Source organism: Poecilia reticulata, chromosome 2 (genome assembly GCF_904066995.2).
Source record: "Poecilia reticulata chromosome 2, P_reticulata-male-v2, whole genome shotgun sequence".
Classification (NCBI taxonomy): domain Eukaryota; kingdom Metazoa; phylum Chordata; class Actinopteri; order Cyprinodontiformes; family Poeciliidae; genus Poecilia; species Poecilia reticulata.
The window spans coordinates 8673988-8693552 of record NC_088831.1 but is presented as its reverse complement, the minus strand read 5'-3'; the positions used below and the strand labels follow the sequence as shown (position 1 = coordinate 8693552).

The window sequence follows — 19565 nt, the reverse complement described above, 5'->3', positions numbered from 1 at the left end:
GCCGCTGTAATGATTCCACACACTGAACTGTACCAATTCCAAGCAATTTCAGAGCGGTGTTTACTCCGACTGAGTGGCCAGCGCCCACGGCTGTCTTCGCAACGAGACATTTCATTTAGATTTGTGAGCGCCATCATAGCGCGGCACGGGTTGCTGGCTGGTGTGTTTATTTTCAAAGTCTGCCTGAAACGTTTGAGACGGCAAACCCAGAGCCCCCCGATTGGTGTATTTTCTTTCATTGAATATGTTCGAAACTTGATAAATTCAAAGACCAAAGTTTGGAGAGAGAATCCTACTAAATTTCTTTTCTCATATTCCATGCAGGTAGAGAAAAGTTGAAGCCCCTCTGCACCACCGGCCCCTTACCTGGAGACAGTTCTGACCCATTGAGGCTTAGACTCGATGCGACTTCTGTATCTGTCCTTTGGAATCACGTACCAACACGTTAGGAGCAGATCCTTTAAGTCCTGTAAGCTGCAAGGTGGGGCCTCTGAGGATATGACTTGTTTTTCCAGCTCATCCCACATATCGATCGAAAGGAGATCTCGGGAATTCAGAGGCCAAGTCAACACCTTGAACTCTTTGACATGTTCCTCAAAGGATTTGTGGGCTGGTTTTTGCTGTGTGGCAGAGTGGAACACAGCCATTGGCTGTAAGGTTTATGGGGGAACATGGAGAGGTGTATGGGAATTTAGATTTATTTTTAATCAAATGTTTTAGTGGGAAAACATTAAGATCTCTTCTAAACATTACACGTACAGCAAAGGAAGGAAGAAACCCAATTAGTGGCACCTCTGAAAGATGATATTAAATAAATGTAACTGAAGTATTTTTGGACTTCATAATTCCCACTGGTACCAAAATGACATCATGCATAGGATGAGTTCTTCCTCAAAATAGGAAAGAGAAGTGAACATGACTTTCTAGTAAGATAGATGTTGGCTTTTTTATTTTCCTGAGTTAGAGAATAAAAATATCTATTTGCACAAATTTTGTGAAAAAACATTCTCCCCCTCACAGAATGTTGTCACACTTATGCATTTCATATTATCCAACATTAATATCTTGCAAAAATCAATGCTGTTTTTCAATAGGAATTGTGTTTATTGATGAAAAATAAAACACTATCTAGACCTCAATGTGGTAAGGTCATCGTTTCCTACACTTAGTTGTATGGCCCTTGATGACTGCGATGAAGTAATTTTAACTAGGTCAAAACCTTCATTTTGTTGAGTCATTTAGGGATGATTAGTTACAAACATCCATGTTGTTTTGGACATTTTTTTTTCACTTGATATAGAAAATTATCTTGAAATAAACAACTGAGGAGCAATGCAGAACATTCTTTGTTTTTTTGCCACCACCCACAGATTGAAATTCATATCTTTGGCAAATCTGTTGAAAGTATTCCCATAAAGCTGAAATATACTGGCAGAGATGCTGACAATAACAAAGCATAAATTTCACACTTACTCACCTTCCCATAACACCAGGGTGAAGAGATCGCATTGACCAGCCGCACACTCAGGGACACGGGGGCCTGATATAGAGTGGTGTTCACCCTCAACGAGTAATAAAACAGTCAAAGAATGGCCTCTTGCTGCCATGGTAACAAATGTCCACCTAGGTAACCCTCGGTGTGTGGCGAGGAGAAGTGACGGGAAGCCGACGTACGGGGGGAAAGTAAAATATGTAACCTCAGAACAGAGGTCAATTATGTTGGAAGTTATCCACGGCTTAGAGCGGGGACAACGGCACCGTAACACAAGATAATAGCTACTAGTGACGAGTTGGTAAAAGTCAGGGAGTCTGCACAGAGCAATAATTCCTCCAAGGACATACACCAGCAGTGTCAGCTTGCATCTATAAGGTATTCTCTGCAAAAGAGAAAAAAAAAGAAAAAAAGTGGTAAAAGCCGTTTTGTAGGTCAAACACAGCAGGCTTCAGGAAATTTTGATAAATAGTTCCTGGCAAGACTTTTGTGCCAGGCTTTTCTTCCCAATTTGTTTATTTGCTCTGGTCTGCTGTGATGCATCTCTGATCTATACCATTCCTAATCCACTGCAGCACTGGATTTGACAGCTTTTGTAAAGGAAGACAGAGCATTAATCAGAAAATAAAATCCCCCCTCTTCTGTTGTTTGGAGGCCTAACGCTTGCCGAATATGAAAGTATTTATTTTAGAGTCAAAACTCTATGTTTCATGTAACAAATATCAAACCTGAGGTGTATTTTTTTTGTATATTTTTGTTTCATTGCCCACTTCTTAAAGAGGAAATCGCCCCCCTTTTCTGTCTTTCATTTCTAACCCTCCAGTCTGTCTTTTTGCTGCCTCTGAAGATGGCCTTCACACAGATTGAAGGGGAAAATGAGCTCGGCGAGAGGGCAGGCCGACACGGTACCGTCAGACAAAGAAGCGAGATGCAACCTGGCAGTCTGTACATACAAACACGTGGGCCTATGGCTACATTACGTGAGGAAAAGCAAGTCGGATGCTGTTTACCGCTGTTGGAAGGCTGCTGATACTGGAGAGATGAGCGCCACTGGACGTAATGTTCCAGTCCAGAATCAATAAGTGCCACAGGTGTCGTTACGGACACACAAAGAAGCACCTACTTGTTGAGACGGCACAACGCCGCAGGTGCCGGATAAATCTCTCCTAATGCATCATCTGCAAATACATCTTGCTGCTTTTAATGTCGCTGACAGATGAGGGCTGCTAGTTTGTTGCACCATAAGCATTGAGGCAGGCACTACTGTTCTTTTCTTCAATCAACGGATTTACTCCCCCATCTTGTGACAGTATTCTAATGTATAAACAAAGGGATAAAAACTAATGTGTTTTTGTAACCAAAATATGTTGCGTTTTTTTTCTCTTCGGTCAGCTCCAATAGGAATTTTATTAAAAAAAAGGAAATTGCAAACTGTAGCTATTTCATTAAGTTAACTATAGTCACGCACTAGGGCCATAATCTGCTCGTAACCATAACAACACACCTGCCAGCCGAGAATGTTATAAAAAGAAAGATATTGAGGATCATTTTTATTAAACATAATGAGAGGATTGTTAACCAAGTCTGCAGGGTTTTAGGTTCTATATTGGCTTTGACTGATTGACGGAGCTCAGACTCTGGAATAGCAGCATGGCTTTAATCCAGGCTGTTGAAAGGTGGACCCGATTTTTACAATTGCTGAATTGCTGATGGTGTTTCAGTACTCTGCAAAATACCCCCACAGTATTTTGTGGGGGTGTTGCAAGAGAAAGGGGTACTTGGGTTTATTTTAGGGGTTATATGCAGCTAATTTGAGTAATTTGACTCAAAACAACAGTTAAATTCCATTAAGACAATCGAGTTAAGGAAATGAAATTTCCTCATGATTTATTTGGAGTTGTTGCCACCAATTGTGGCACAATCGGATTTAGAGGCATTACTTAAAGTTGCTTTAGATAGCTTACTTTTTTGTTTTACCTTACGAAAGTAAACTGTCATTCGAAAACAGCTTCTATTTATGGAGGTAATTTTTGTTTCATATTAAAACTTATCCTCCTGTAGGTCAGACGAAAAGAAAAAATCTGTATGGGAGTAAATACTAACTCACGGTGCTGTGTCTGTTTATATGACACAACCATATTCTGTTAGGTAAATATGACTTAACTTTAAGACCCTGTCCATGTTCCAACTTTTTAAGATGGAAGTTATTAAACACAGATCTAGCAGAAAAGCGTCTGAGAGCTGGTTCAGACTGTCTGACAAACCATGGTGCTCTTCTTCAGTACAGAAGCAGGAGAACACAATTCTACAATGAAGTGACAGAGGAAAAAAAACAAAACAAAACAAAATGCGAATGAATGAGTGGGAGGAGGAACACTATAGAACTAATTGGTGAGAGATTCCAGCTGCCAACAGTCTCCGCTATTATCTTGTGGTCTTGCTAATTACACCAAGGCAGAATCCACTGGTTGATGTAAAATGCTTAATGCAGACAAATAATGCATACAGCGGTGTCAATGCCAGTTAAAACACCAAACACCTTTATTTCATCCGATTCTCATCTTTGCAGATAATAGATTCTGTGTAATTAGTTTGAAACAATGCAAATGCGTCGCCTTAAGTACAAAAAGGCATTTCATTTTTAAAGGGCCCCGCAACGACTGTAAAACCTGGAATCTGATTGTGAAGCGGAGAGACATAAATTAAACATTTAAATGGCATTCCTGTGGGGACGGGATTTTATTTTAGGTTGGTGCTACACGTGGGTCATTCACTTATAAGAAGGATTCAGGCGGGTGGAGTTCCTGCCCCCTAATATGGGAGATGCTGCTTTCTTTAAGAGGGGATGTAACCACATATAACATTTTATTGCACAATTTCAGAAAGTGTAGCGAGGGTAACATTTCAGAGCTATCCGTCTACGAGTAGGCTTGGCTCAAAGCTCATGGGGTCCCAGTTAATTGGTTGGCACATTTGAATGCAGTTCCATGTCCAGTCGTGAGCGAGATTGACAGGAGCAGCAACCAGCTCTTGCAATTTCAAAATGTAAGTCACTGAGGTTTGTTTAATAGGGACACAGGCCAACGCATTGAGAAAATGATAGAATCATATGCTTTGTTGCATTAGCAAGATTCCCCAGAGGGACTTTGAAAACAAAAAAAGTTTCACAAAACGACTTGTAATACAACTATAACTAAATAACTGTTGCAAAATTATTCTTTTTTTATCTAACAGACCAACGCTGAAGTAGTGCATAGATGTGAAGTGGAAAGTTGGACTTGTGCCATATGGTTAAATTTGCTGAAAAATGAATGCAATGAAACATTAGTGTGCTAGCATCATGCCGTTTGGATGCTTGAGCAACCCTTCATACATACAATACCAGCTGCAATGGAATCACTGCAATCAAAGCATAAAGTAGAATAGACTAGTCAAAGTCAAGATCCAGCCCTGAATCTAATTAGAAATATTAAATAAAGATTTGAAATTGCTGTTTTCCGATGCTCTCTGGAATTCTTGCAAGATATTTTCTAAATTTGGATTCTTAGTTACTGATGATTATTTCTGATAACTGATCTACAAAGTAAAAAAAATAAAAAATTAAACACTACAAAAGCAAGAGTCAAACTCGTGTCATTGGATCAAAACATTAGCAAGTTTTGCACAGAAAATGTCTTTGTGACATTAGTATCCTGGTGATAAAATATGGCCCATGCATATAATACCTGACAGCACAGCAGAGCTACTTCATGTAACCGTCACTTTGGCAAGAAAGGAAACAAAACAACAAAAAATCTATAAAATCCATGTCTGCGTAAGCAAATCCAAACTTTACTCCAGACGCCGCCTTGACAGGAACGAGACGATCGCTGCGTTTTGTTGTTTACACCGGCTCTGATTGTCTCTGATACAACTGGGTGAGAAAATCATACATATCGCCTGCATTCTGATGAGTTGTTATCGGCCAATTATTTTCCTCCGGCTGTCAACAGAAATGAAGCTGTATTTCTGCAAGCGTGGCTAACAACCCACTGGGAGGCCTGTCTATCAGATGTGCGGCAGTGGTTCTATGTGTGTGTGCTATTTGAGGCAGTTGTGCTACATAAGTCAAACAAATAGACTACCTTCTTCTGGAGTCGGTTTCCCTATTCCTGTTCACATTCCAGCTGTTATTCCATCACCTTTACTCCCTTTTGGTGTTTTCCCTCATCATTCTTATTTTTATCTCCACAGTACTATTTTCTGGAAAAAAACACTAGAAATAGTTCTATTTTTTTGTATGTTTTCCCCAAACTCTCTAAACATAGAGTTAGGTAACAGCTGTGAGACAGTTTTACCAGAAGCAATGACTTGACCATCTGGCATCTGCCTCAGGAAGCCCACTCCTCTGAAATACAGCTTCTTGATTGCGGCTGATGAACGTCCGCTGGAGGCTTCGTCATGCCGGTCACACCCTGAGGTGGAGGAAGGCTGGCGAAACACACACAACCCAGCACACAACCCCGTGGACACAACACCCAACTAAAGCACCTGTTTTCACCCGTTTACGTTGAGCCTGCGGGCTGTTTCTTCGATTAATGGTCTTGCAGCACAGCCCGTCGTTGATGGATTAAGGAGTCCTCTGTGAGAAGTTCAAAGTTTTGCATTTTGTTTCAGGACCTAGCTTTGTCTTCTATCATGAAATGGTTCCGGAGTATGAATATATTTGCAAGGCACTGCACAAGCAGACTGTTTCTGTAGCATGAATCTGCTCTGCTCCCCCCTCCCCATCTCATTTCACTTTGGTCTCCTGCTGCTGGTGTTGTCCTCTGATCTGCCTCTTGCTGGTTTTAAGGTTTGTGTCATGACTTATATTTTTCCCTGTCAGCTTACATGTGCACTCTCATATACATATGTAAGAAGGAAAAAAAAAACGGGGCATGTATACCCAAACACGTGCACCGTCTATGCAAAGCAGTTATCTGAACCAATTGAGACGCAAGCAAAGTAAACAGGAGCAGGCAACTGACACAGTCACGAGGGAGCAAAGGCATAACAGGCCAAAAACAATTAAGAGCAGGGAGGAGACGGGCCTGCTAGTGAGGGACATTTACATTATTGAAAAAGACTTTGAGGGGGAGCAATGGAAGCTGCATGCCCAGAAAACACACACAGGCCGCCTGCTTCACTGATGGACAAGCCAAATAATGATTTCTCCTCTGTCTCTCTTGCCCCCCTCAACCCACCCAGTCTCTGTTTGTAAGTCTTCCGCCTCAATTCTGTCTCACTCCCTATTTTCTCTTCTGTTGTCTAATTATTGTGCCATCCACTGTCATCCAAATCTCAGTGTAATTGTTACAAATGGCATATTCCAGAAGATTCATGCATAATTATGCCTGAATGCTAAGAGCTGCAGGATGGCTGTGCTGTGGTTCTTTATTTCATGCAAGCAGAAGCACACCAACAGTGTTGTAAATAAGGATTAGCCTCATCAAGTTTAGTTTCGCTGGCCACCAGTACTAATCAGAAACAGATCTGTAAAATCAAGCAGTCACCTAAGCAGAACCTGTGTGACAGGTCTACAACAGAAAACAAGAGAAATAAAGTTAATATTATGATTGATGGTCTAAAAAGGGTTGCAAAGCTACATTTAAGGCTCACCACAGTGAGAGCCATTATCCACAGAAGACATTAGCAATACTCTATACTTACTCTTCAGTGATGTGATATACATGGTATAGTGAGGCCAGTTAGCAGTGATGGTAAATTTTATCCAATTAAATTATGATTTACAATGGCATAAATCAAAATGAAGAACTGACCAACTTTTAATTTTATTGAGGTTATTATATGAGCTTAATTTATCTGAGTTTACAGTCTGGCTAGTACTTTGAAGAGGCATGCAGCAGAAGACATCCAACAATTGACCTCTCAGCACCCCTCTGAAAATTCAAGATTAAGCTTTTGTGACAGCAGATAAGAAATGAAAGGGTCACTGATTCATCTTCAGGGTCAAGTGGGTAAAGAAAGAACCTCTTATTAAGCTACCTGTGGGTCTTGATTGATTGTAGTCATTGTTAAAGCTGCAGTATGTTACTTGTATATATATATAAAAAAAATGTTTTTACATATTTGTTGAAACTGTTGCTGTGTTGTGACAATATGGTATGAGACACATAATATCAGATAACCGCCTTCTCCCAGTGCAAGCTAGGAACAGTGACAACAGATAACGGTTTTCCTGGAAGGAATTGGGATGCAGGATCTGACCCCCCGCCCCCACCAGTAGGTCCTTCCTACAGGGAAAGGGGCATTGGAGAGCTGCAACAGAGCAACCAGATACTCCTGGGCCAGAAGGGAGCCACTAGAAGGACCTAATGCCCCTTCTGAAGGACTCTCAGGAGTGTTGGGCCTCTCAGGGAAAGCAGCACTCTCGGACAGTCACGTGCCAGTGCGTCCTGGCCCAGGGGACTGGCACTTTCTACCAGAGAGAACCATAGCGGGCAATGTGTCGTCTCTTGGGAAAATAGTTCTTCAGCTGCTTTGCCATACCTCTCCCAAATGACCCTCACTACCTCTGGATGGAGCCTCCACTCACCGAGTAGAGGGCATCCCAGAGACAGAATATTGGCTGGCCCATTCTGCACCCCTTGAATGTGAGCTGCCTTCAGGCTGGCAAAAAGAGGGGCTGCCCAGATCAAGAACTTCTGGGTCAGCCTCAGCAATGTCATCGACCATGTCCCCCCCGATGGTTGATATGAAACACTGCCTAAGTATTGTCTGACCGCACCAGGACATGCCTTCCATGCAAGCCTGGGAGGAAGTCTTGTAGCACCCACTGCACTGCCTCGTTTTTTCCCCACGGAGACCATCTCCCCCGGGCAATCTGTCTCTGCCAAGATGACACCCATCCTGCGGTGGATGCGTCGGTAGAGACAACCTCTCGCCCAGATGGCAGCGAGCCCAGTGGAACCCCCATTGTCATTATCACTGGCCACTGAGCCAGTGATGAAAGGCATTGAGGGGACACCAGCAGTTTTTTGCATCAGTACAGTGAACGAGATGGGTCCAGCCTCAGGCTGTTGAGCCACATATGTAGTGGTCGCAGAGACAACAGTCCCAGGGGTATTACTGTAGCAGTATCAGTCAGCTTACTCAACAAAAGAAGGCAAACAATAAAAGGGGGTTGCACAGCTAGGCAGAAAGGTGGGCAGCATTTGCAGAATCCCCTCGACACGCTGAGGCAACGGGCAAGCAGTCATGGTGGGGGAGTTCATCGTGATCCCAAGAAACGTGACCTCCTGAGATGGAACAAGGTTGCTCTTCTGCCAGTTCACATGAAGACCCAACAGGTCTATGTGATTGAGTAATGTTTGTGTGTCTGCATCCGCCTGAGCTTCTGTGGATGCACGGATCAGCCAATAATCCAAGTACAGCAGGAGTGAACACATGAAGGGACAGTGAAAGACCGAATGGAAGAACTCTGAACTTGAAATCCTTGCCCTGAACTGCAAAGCGGAGAAACTGCCAATGGCGTGGTGCAATCGGTACATGAAAGTATGTATCCCTCAAGTCGACAAAGGTGATCCAGTCGCCTCGGGAGATTGTCTGAAGCACATCTCTAATGCTCAACATGTGGAAAGGGATAGTCTTCAGAAACACATTCAGATTTCTCAGGTCCAAAATTGGTTGGAGTCCACCTTTCTTCTTTGGGACTAAAAAATACTTTGAATAAAAGCCCTCTGGATGCCGCAGGGGTTGGACAAGCAATATTACGCCCTTGGCCAGCAAGGCGTCTATCTCGTGGCTTAGTGTCAGAGTTTTACCTGGTCGTGAATCACCGTCATCCTGACTTGACCAGGAACAGAAGGGCGGCGGCGGAACTGCAGCAAGTAACCACGAGTTAGTGTAAACACCACCCATGGATTGGAAACGAGAGTGGTCCAGCAACTGAGCTGACCCCAACTGAGCTGACTGGGTCAGGTCGAGCTGAAATCATCACTCTTGACACTCAAGTCGAACACAGCTGCACTCAACCAAAAAACAAGCACGAAAACGCCTGCAACAATAGAGGCAAGCCGAACACGGCTGCACAATGTAAACTAAAGTAAGCCCGAAATCGGCTGCGATAATAAAATAAAGATGAGCCAAATATTGCGGCACAATATAAAGAAAAAGCAAGCCCAAAAACGGCTGCAATACAACTACAAGCTGATACGGCTAAGCAAACAAGCTGGTCGGAAACGACTAACACCGTACCACCAGCAATAAGGCAAAACCGAAGCGGGTAGCGAATGTTCTATCGCCGATTAAAAAGAAAAACAACTTACCAATCGAAGAACAAAAGTTGTATTAAAGGGGAGCTTGCACAGTCTCTGGAGGGCCAGATGATCCTTGCAGCTCCGACCCTAGTCTCGAGACTACCAGCGACAAGCAAAGAAACAAAGGTCTTACCATCTGTTCAACCTGCATGCTCACGTGACTATATGTCATTGTCACGTGACTATATAGACTTACCGGTCTCACCCGGAGTCACACATGACCATGTTGGTATAAGATACTCGACCTGTGGATGTGCAAGAATCATCATTCAGTGCTTTAAGCACCGCTTCTGGCAATGTGCTCTACTTCCACATGTGGGCGGAGTCAGCGTCATGTAATTTGATTGATAGTGATAGGATGCGCCTCCTGGCTTTGGTCGTTTTCGACCAGCAACGATGCTGTGGGGTAGCTTTTTACAGGTTATCTGTCTCACATATTCTGCCACGATATAGGGACAGTTTTGACAAATATGTTAAATAAATAAATGAATAAATAATTTTTATTTATAATAGTGACATGCTGCAGCTGGACTGGTTTTGTTGAGGAAACTATGCGTGGTGTATCTGTGTTGTTTTGGTACTCAAATGTCCTGAAGCAGTGAATGCACCATCTGGAAAGGCGTACCGCAGTGATTGGGCTGATGAGCTCCACCTGTGCAGTTGTGTCCTTGCTAACAGACGGTAGGAGAAGAAGGAACATGGTATATATTATATTTAAAGACATTGGTTACGAAATGGGATGTTCGCTTTTTGGAGATGATTTCACTGTATGGAAAAGAGGTAATATTTATTACTTTAATGTGAAGAAAATGCAATAAGATATTTTTAAAGAAGTGAGAAACGTATGACAGAGTGTTGGGCTATGCAGACGAAAAACGGAAATAGAGTAATATTACGAGAATAAAGTCATAATATCAGAAATATAAAGTCGACATAATACGAGAATTATGTATTAAAAACAATTTGTTTAGGTTCAAGTTGTGTATCATTGACTTTAAAACAAACATACAGATAGTAGGCCTGACATTTTATTTCAAATGTATACTTTATTTAGAATACAAAACATGGGTTTAACAATAATATTTGTGTGGGTATCAACACATATTGAAGTAACACAACTGTAGATGACGGTTGTGTCATCTATGACTGTGTCATCAGTTGTAGATGACACAAATGAAGACAGTAAAAAAAATCCCACAAGGTTCATAGCAAAAATAAGCAAATCTGAAGGAAAGAATGTCATTAAACAAAACCTGATGGAAAAAATAGTAAAAAAAAAAAAAAAAAAAAAGTGGGATGAAGAAAGAAAAGGAAAATGGGTTTTATAAAATCCCAAAAGTAGTAGGTGAAATAAGACCTGGGAGAAGAAATAGAAAGAAGGAAACATTTCTAAGAATATTGGACATATGGAACTTAATTATGCACATTTTAAAATACAAAAGCATAATAGAGGGAAATGTGATTTTTGTGGAATGGATGAAACCATTGAACATGTTTTATTAGAATATCTGAAATATGAAGGAGAGAATTTGAAGAAAACACTAGTTTAATATGATGGTTACACTGAAAAAAAAACTTGGTGAGTAAACATACAAATAACATAAAAACAATGTCCTTTGTTTGTGATTGGGTAATGTTCCAACATGTAATTTACAAACTAATGATTTGGAGTGCCGGCAAAGCAGGGTTTACTGATGTATCAAACTGTTACTCTATGGCCCAATTTATATGTTTTGCAAGTGTCTCTACTCCAGCATACCTGATTCAAATGATTGTATTTTGTCCTATAGCCACTAAGTGCTGCAAAAGTCTGTAAATCAGTCTTAGAAAAAAGTCTGGTGTGTGACAGCAGGGATATACCTAAAACATGCTGCACAGTAGACTTGGGTCGAGAACAAAATTATGTGAAAGTGATTTCTCTTGTTTAAATAAAGAGTACCCATTTTTCACTCTCTGGCCCTGTAAGCTAAATGTATCACAAATTGATAAACTGGAGCTTAGTTTGAATGCAGGGTGGTGATGACCTTTCAGTCAGGAGATTCTGATGGCTGCGGCTTTGGTTTATGTCTCCCTGTTTAACTGCCTGCTGAAATAAAACAACGGCCAGAATAGCAGTAGTTCATGGCTAGCAGTGAGTGCAAGGACAGAGACAAGGAGAGCAGCTGTTTAAAAAAAAAATTGCATCAGTTTAAGCTATAAAATGCAAATGGACAATTTTCTTAATGTTGGGATAGCTGAATTATTTGACTTAATTCAGCAATTAAAAAAAATGTATATTCAGTTATAGATCCTTTTAAATTGGACTAAAATTACAAAAATGTCTAGGCGCAGCCGAGTTGTTGAGGGGATCCGTTTTGGTGGCCTTTGGATCGCATCTCTGCTTTTTGCGGATGATGTGGTCCTGTTGGCTTCATCGGAACGTGATCTGCAGCTCTCACTGGAGCGGTTCGCGGCCGAGTGTGAAGCGGCCGGGATGAGGCTCAGTGCCTCCAAATCCGAGGCCATGGTCTTGAGCCGGAAAAGGGTAGAGTGCCTTCTCCGGGTCAGGGGGGTCGTCCTGCCTCAAGTGGAGGAGTTTAAGTATCTGGGGATCTTGTTCACGAATGAGGGAAGAAGGGAGCGGGAGATCAACAGGTGGATTGGGGCAGCGTCTACTGTGAAGCGGGCGCTGTACCGGTCCGTCGTGGTGAAGAGAGAGCTGAGCAAAAAAGCGAAGCTCTCGATTTACCGGTCGATCTACGTTCCCACCCTCATCTATGGTCATGAGCTTTGGGTCATGACCAAAAGAACGAGATCACGGGTACAAGCGGCCGAAATGGGCTTCCTCCGCAGATTGGCTGGGCTCTCCCTTAGAGATAGGGTGAGAAGCTCGGTCATCCGGGAGGGACTCAGAGTAGAGCCGCTGCTACTCCACGTCGAGAGGAGCCAGTTGAGGTGGCTCGGGCATCTGGTCAGGATGCCTCCTGGACGCCTCCCTGGTGAGGTGTTCCGGGCACATCCCACCGGGAGGAGGCCTCGGGGAAAACCCAGGACACGCTGGAGGGATTACGTCTTTCGGCTGGCCTGGGAACGCCTTGGGATTCCCCCGGAGGAGCTGGAAGAAGTGGCTGGGGAGAGGGAAGTCAGGGCCTCCCTTCTGAAGCTGCTGCCCCCGCGACTCGACCCCGGATAAGCGGAAGAAAATGGATGGATGGATGGATGGATGGATGAAGTTACACTATTAATAATACAATTTAAAAAAATGATTCTATACGTATTGGTTCGCTTGTGTAGATATATTTTCTTATGTCTCCTAAAACTTAAAATCATATATGCATATATTTATTTCTTATGCATAAGTGATATATATCAACTGATTGTGCTAACGAATCACAATGACATTTATTACAGAAATATTATGGCTATTCTATTGGCAGTCAAATTAAAGAAGTATGTATCCAATCATATTTGTAGAAAGTTGAGTGGAAGAAAAAACACAAAACCTTATCCTTAAGAAGATTATGAAGCAAAGTCCACTAGTAGGTTGAGGCTCATTTTGAAATTGTTACTGCATCAATGCAGCATGTTATTGAGATGATTAGCCTGTTGCTATGATGTGTTCAGGAAGTCAAATTTGCTTATTAGAAGCATATTAGATCATGTAAACATCAGACTGGACCACAAGCAACTTGGATTCTGTGCCTCTCCACTCTTCCTTCAGTTGGAAAATGGTCCAGTCAAAACATTTCTTTCTCACAATCCATCCATTTTTCCCCCATTTGCCTAAGTAAGAAGATTCTGATATTTTTTATGCTGGAGTGGCTCAACACAAGAAATCAAACGGTTGTGGCTCATGTCCTGGATATGTGTGTGTGATGGCTCTTGACGCTGTGTTGTAACTCTTCCCAAACTCTCAGACCAAACCTCTGAATTCTGCAGTCTTTCTGCAGTGTAACGTTTTCTGCTAAACTTGATTTCTGCCACTCAGTTCTTCCACTCCTTCCATTTATGTCTTTGGGTTCCACACTGCGAGCAGCCAGCTTGCATAGCGTTGACCTTTTTGTAGTTTATCTTCCTTGTGGAGGACTTGACAACTTCCAAATCAGCATTTTTACCCAAAATTGTGTAAAGCATAACTTGACTAAACTTACAAAGTTTTTTCTGTTATATTCAAGTATAATACAATCTTTTTGTCACAAATGTTTCTGTATAGTTTAGGTTAGACTAGGTTATATTGATATACTTTTTCCTATTCATAGGTTTTGATCCAGTGCTCTGTCTGACCACTGGATGACAATAACATTTTATTAACATATGCTATGGATCTGATTTTCTTCCCATATTTTTTTCTTTTTTTCTTCTATCCCTGTGATCAGTCGATTTCTGATGTTAATGTTATGTTACATGCCTGTAGTTTTTCCGTTTGCCCATGATCGGATGATCCTCTTGCAAACAGAATTGGTTTCTTAGGTTTTAAGGCGATATGCTGCTGCTTTTGCACATCTGTTTTGCTGTTCTTTTATTGTCCTTTTGCATGCAGTTGAAGTATTTAAGGATAGCCTATATGGTCTGTAATAAGCTCCCAGCCCACAATGATAATTCCCATAAAACACAATCCTGTGCACATCTGATTCAGACACTCCCTCCACTCTCTTGTTTCTGGGGAGTGGCTCGCTGAAATATCACCTAGAGTCTTGCCATTTTCCAACCTCATTTACTTTATAACAGCAAATGTCTGCCACAAAGCGAGGGAGGGAAACAAATAAGAAAAGTAGGAGAGTGTGGGACGGCATATTATGCTTCCACACATTCTGAAAATGACGTGTTTCCATGTGCAGACCACAGTAATCAGTCTCGAGGGGTACCCCTGCACTAACATGGGAAGAAAGAGAGATTAATAGAAGGAGGAGAGCGTTTGTCTGTTTGGATAAATGCACAAGGCTGGTAGAAGTGGCTGTAGGCTTTTGGGGAGGGGTAGAATGAGGGTGGTCTGTTGCCATCAGCAGCACAAGCCAGAAGGAAATGACATGCTTACCACAGAAGTGGAAGAATGACCCAAACTTCCTTGCAGTCTCTCCTCTCAAGTCATCCTTCATTCATCCATCACTCTCTTGCTCGTAGAGTCTTGCATCTATATTTTCCCCTCTACTTGTTCTGTATTTATCCCCTCACACCACTGTTTTCTCTGCAGTGCTGTAAAATAGTTTGTATTCTCCCAGTAGGCTTTTGTGTTTTGACTTTTTCCCACCATTTAAGAAAAATAATCTCCCCTAAAACATACTTTGTTGTGCCTCACTTGATGTTTTCAAGTAGTCCACTCTCCTTTATAAGTTTTAATTTTAAGTCTGGACTTTGATTAGGCCACTCCAAAACTTTCAATATCAGTTTTGAGTCCCTTTATTCAAATTTTGTGGGGGTTAGACAATATCCTACGTGTACTTAAACTTAGGGTACTTAGGATATTATGGGCAAAAATGGAATGCTGAAAATTGTCCTTGGAGATTCAACTTCATGTTGTCAGAAAATCTGTTTAGTTTATTTTGCCATGTAAAGTTGAACCAAAATTGTATGGCAATTATTTTTGGTAAATAGTTTAAGAGACATTTTTTTCTGAAGGGGACCATTTTTAACTATGATAGGTTTCTTCCCCTGGAATGAAAGACTACTTGATAACTCTGGAAACAAACATGCCAGAGATGAAGGCTCCACTCCCTCCATTTCAGATGGCTGTAATGATTGCTTTTTCACCTCCATTGTTAGGGCAGCTAATACACAAAAAACAGGTGAAGAATGGACAGAAAAGGACACAAAGCTGCTGTATGGCTTCTTTTCTTAGTCTGCCAACTTTCATCTTCAGAGGAAAGACACAATGGAGCTGTTTTGACAAGGATGAAGGTACAAAAACCATTTTTTTCCCCCTCACAATGCCGCCCAGTCATTATAATGTCCTGACTCATCGCTTGGCGTTCTGCCACACACGCTCACACCGGACGTGGCCCTGTGTAAATTATAGCTTGACTGGTAGAAATCAAATGCAAATTGCATACACAAACAGAAGGAAACCGAGTGGATGTTAATGATATGACAGTCAAATGTGTTTTGAAATGTCGTCGGGCAAATACCAATTAAAGGGCGAAATGGAGCAACAATATGGAGAGCTTTTTGTATACAAATGATGCTGACGGTATACTTTGTACTGACATACGTCTTCCTTGATGTTTTCAATGGGAAATTATGCAAATGCTTCAGGCTACGGCAAAACATTCTCTTGTTCCATGCACTAAAAAGTTTATTTCTTTTGCAATATTTTACTGATTGAACTCCAACGCAAACTCAGCATGTGACGTATGCAACACACAAATATCAAATTTGACTTTTCATGCACCATAACTGTTTTTGTCAATGCCCCTTTAAAATATATTATATACCCTTACTTGGAAGAAAAGCACATTCAGTCAAACTTTAAATTCTGTTTATACAAGTCATACAAACACTGGTTATGTTACTATAGTCATTGTGGCCTTCATCCTTTAATGCATACAAAAATATGCAGTGTTGCACACATCTACTTCTCTCTCTATGCAGTTTCATTAATCTGGTTTGGAAAATGCAACATAGCTCGTTTACATTACTCCAAATCTGTCTCTGATTGGCTAATCAGTCCTCTTGATGTTTTCTTCCACAACAGTGTCCTCTTCCAAGAAGATGAAAAGTGTTTTCACTCAATGAAACAGCAGCCCATCAAGACCTGCCTAACCATGTAGTGCAATAAATGTTTTTTCTTCATTTGTGTGCGAAATTATGAAAGATTTCATTTTTTTGCAACACTGAACCACATGTCCATTGTCACTTGGCAGCTTACACAGCATTTTTTCTTTGTATTAAACTTTTTCCGAAGTGAGGAACCAGCAAGACATCCAACGATCTGGGCCAGAACCAGCAGCTCCCAGTGAGCCCCAGGCAGACAAAAAGTCACTCTTCCTGCAGTAAAGACACATGGGGTGATGGAACATTATGGGGAGAAGGCACAGTTGATTCTACTCGATACACCCCCACCGAACCCAAGGTAAGCCACTTGGCAGCTCTACCTCTGATTGATCTCGCGTTAAAAGCTGATGGATCAGAAGTAGTCCTAAGACACTGAATTCATCCTACCTTTTAATTCATCTGCAAAATAAAAGGGAAAGTTGAGGTAGTCACCAATTCTCCTTAAACTCTTGGTGCATTTTAAACTGAAATCAGTATTGCTATTGTTGTTTTGATAATACAGCATTTTACAGGTTTTTTTTTCATTGATTAAATCATAAGTAAAAAGTTTGATTGAATTTGTTACGTCCTGAATGGAGAGAGATCCATATATTTTAGAACCTGTGGAAACTGAATCCTTGGACCGAATTTTAGTATATGAAACTGAGTTGACAGACTAATTCCGATTTGATTTGCACTCTGGAGTCAGACTTTTTACGTTCTAAACTGTACTGCATGCAAATAGGAGCTCCTATAGTCCTTGGAGAACTAAGCATACTACAAATGCCCCTTTTCCACCGGCCCGGCTCTACTCGACTTGCTTTGCAAGCGTTTCCACTGGCTTTTTTTTTTAGGCTGGCCCTGCTTTTTAGGTCCCTGCTTCAGAGTAGGGCCAGCTGGGCCAGCTCTGCTTTTGTGGGTGATGCAAGCTTCACTCCTGTTCACTGATTGGGCGTGGTCAAATGTAAAAGCAAAGAGAGAAGAAAAACGAAGGCGCAACATTTCAAACTCGCTGCAACACGGAAGTTATGGAAGCTACAAGTAAGCGGAGGACAAAGATACCGGCTTTTCTTTGCATCAGATTTCAATATTCACTGGCAGCTCGATGGAGCAGTGAGGGATGAGTCGTTTTTGTCAACGTAGCTGAGAGAATGGAAAGCCTCGTTAGCTACTTTGAAGCCGATGGAGCCCCACGGTGAACCCCGACTCAGATGCAGCTAACGCTGCTGCCAGGTGAGCAGTTTGCGGATATATCCGTCTGGTTTTTACTATTTTTAAGGTTGCCTATATACAATCATGGAAGACATTTGAAACACAAAGTCTGCTGTATTTTTATTGGTTCAACACCACGTGCATTTTCTGAAGATTGCACATTCCTGTTATAAATGTCAATATTGTTCAGCATGTTGCCTTCATTTTTTTTTTTTTTTTTTTGTTTTATTTTTGCGTGAATCTACGTGCTTCGATTGTTTCTAATTTTGCTGTTGCACTGGAGTTTCCACCATTGTGAGATTATAAAACATGTTATAAATATTCTATTGTAAAATGGCTAGATTTCAGTTCTCTAATTAAACGGATATAAACTATTAATTGTACAGGACTTAAAAATGAACAATAAACCTGAAGAAAACGAGTGGTATTTTATCCATGGCTGTATGTCTGCATAGGTCTAAAGTTTAAAAGTAATTAGGTTTTGTTTTTAATTTACACAATATTCCAGTTAATTAATTATGTATGTAAGGATGGATGTTTGTATATAAAGTCTGTTTCAAACAATTCCTTCTGTGGATGTTACTTCCACATTAGTAACTCATTTCGTTGACACTTAACATTGTAGATTACCAATAAAGGTATCCAAAAGTGAATACATTGTTGTGTTTAATTTCTACTCTGTATAATATAATCCTATCCAATATAAAACAATAGCTCAGCTTTCTCTTCTTCTTTTGTCTCAGGAAAAACAACAACTCACATTAGGTCGCATAGTAACGAAGCACAGCATATGGCACCTGGAGGCAGGGCGCTATACCCCTCACCACCAGGAGGCGTCACCCTGCTACAAACCGAGCCGGGCGTGGAAACGCGTTCACCCTGAAGTCGAGCTGAGCTGGTGGAAAAGGGGCAACACAGAACCTAAATGATATGCTAACCACTGGGTTTTATCCATTGAGCTCTATTTCTCAGAATCCATTTCATCCTGGCCAATTAGTAAACAGAAGAAGTTGTGAACAATGTCGATTTTCTGTGCCGTTATTCAGTTGTAGTCTGCCTATGGTTGTACTTTGGTAACGCAGCGGAGGAAATGAATGAAGCCATTAAGTCTGTTCATGTTGGCCATGCTTCCAAATATTGATCAATTAAAATCAGCAACAGGATTGTTTACGAAACTGTATTGTTGACAAACCAGGTGATGTAAACTGTGGGTGCCAGTAAAGTTTGTGCTCCAATATAAAGAAGTCAGCAGTTTGTACACATCTTATGTTTTCAGGTAGTTGAGTCCAAAGTTTGTTGAAGCGTTTGAGGAAGTTTGCAGATATATCAATGTCATAATCTACTTTGAAATTAAATGATTGTAATGCTATGGATCATTTTTTTGCCATTAAATTGTAAATGCTCCTTTATATCAATATTTCTAAGCTCACAGTATTTCTGTGCAGCCTTTGCTTATTCTGCCAGTTGGCCTAGATAAGCACAGAAGATGTTAAGGCTCCAGGAGAGCTGAAACTACAGCACTGTATTAGTGCTGCTTTCACTCACTCAGATGAGGAAACACTGAAAGTGATTAAGCTCCTTGTGGATATGTGTGCTTGCTAGGATATGACCGTGTGTGTGTCTTTTGGGAGCCTGAAGTGGAGCCTTAAATTATACATACGTTCTCATTCCATTACCAGTGGCAACTACTAAAGGCTTCCCAGAATTTCCATTACCAAAATGAAGCAGTACACACTCGCTTACAGTACAACTCACTCTCTCTCTCACACACGCACACACACGCACACACACACACACACCCACACACACACACACACACACGTGTATATAAAACT

At 41.4% G+C, this 19565-nt stretch overlaps 2 long non-coding RNA genes across 5 annotated transcripts in view; one reads left to right on the top strand and one right to left on the bottom strand.

Annotated features, from left to right (window-relative positions):
* The window catches only part of LOC103475973 (uncharacterized), a 158481-nt gene extending 148340 nt beyond the window's left edge, over positions 1 to 10141 (bottom strand). Inside the window, exons 1-2 of one of the 4 annotated variants that reach the window (XR_014091394.1) lie at positions 9989 to 10141; positions 9802 to 9891 (exon numbers count right to left, since the gene is read on the bottom strand). This is a non-coding gene — a long non-coding RNA (uncharacterized LOC103475973). Of the gene's footprint in view, positions 1 to 1477; positions 1875 to 9801; positions 9892 to 9988 lie in introns of those variants that run through there. The other 3 variants (XR_014091381.1, XR_014091393.1, XR_014091388.1) reach the window with 3 other exon arrangements.
* A 321-nt stretch (positions 10142 to 10462) lies between these two features.
* LOC103475967 (uncharacterized) lies at positions 10463 to 19129 on the top strand. The gene is made up of 3 exons (XR_535382.2): positions 10463 to 10572; positions 16670 to 16837; positions 18474 to 19129. It is a non-coding gene; the product is annotated as an uncharacterized LOC103475967 (long non-coding RNA).
* Positions 19130 to 19565: the final 436 nt, after the last annotated feature.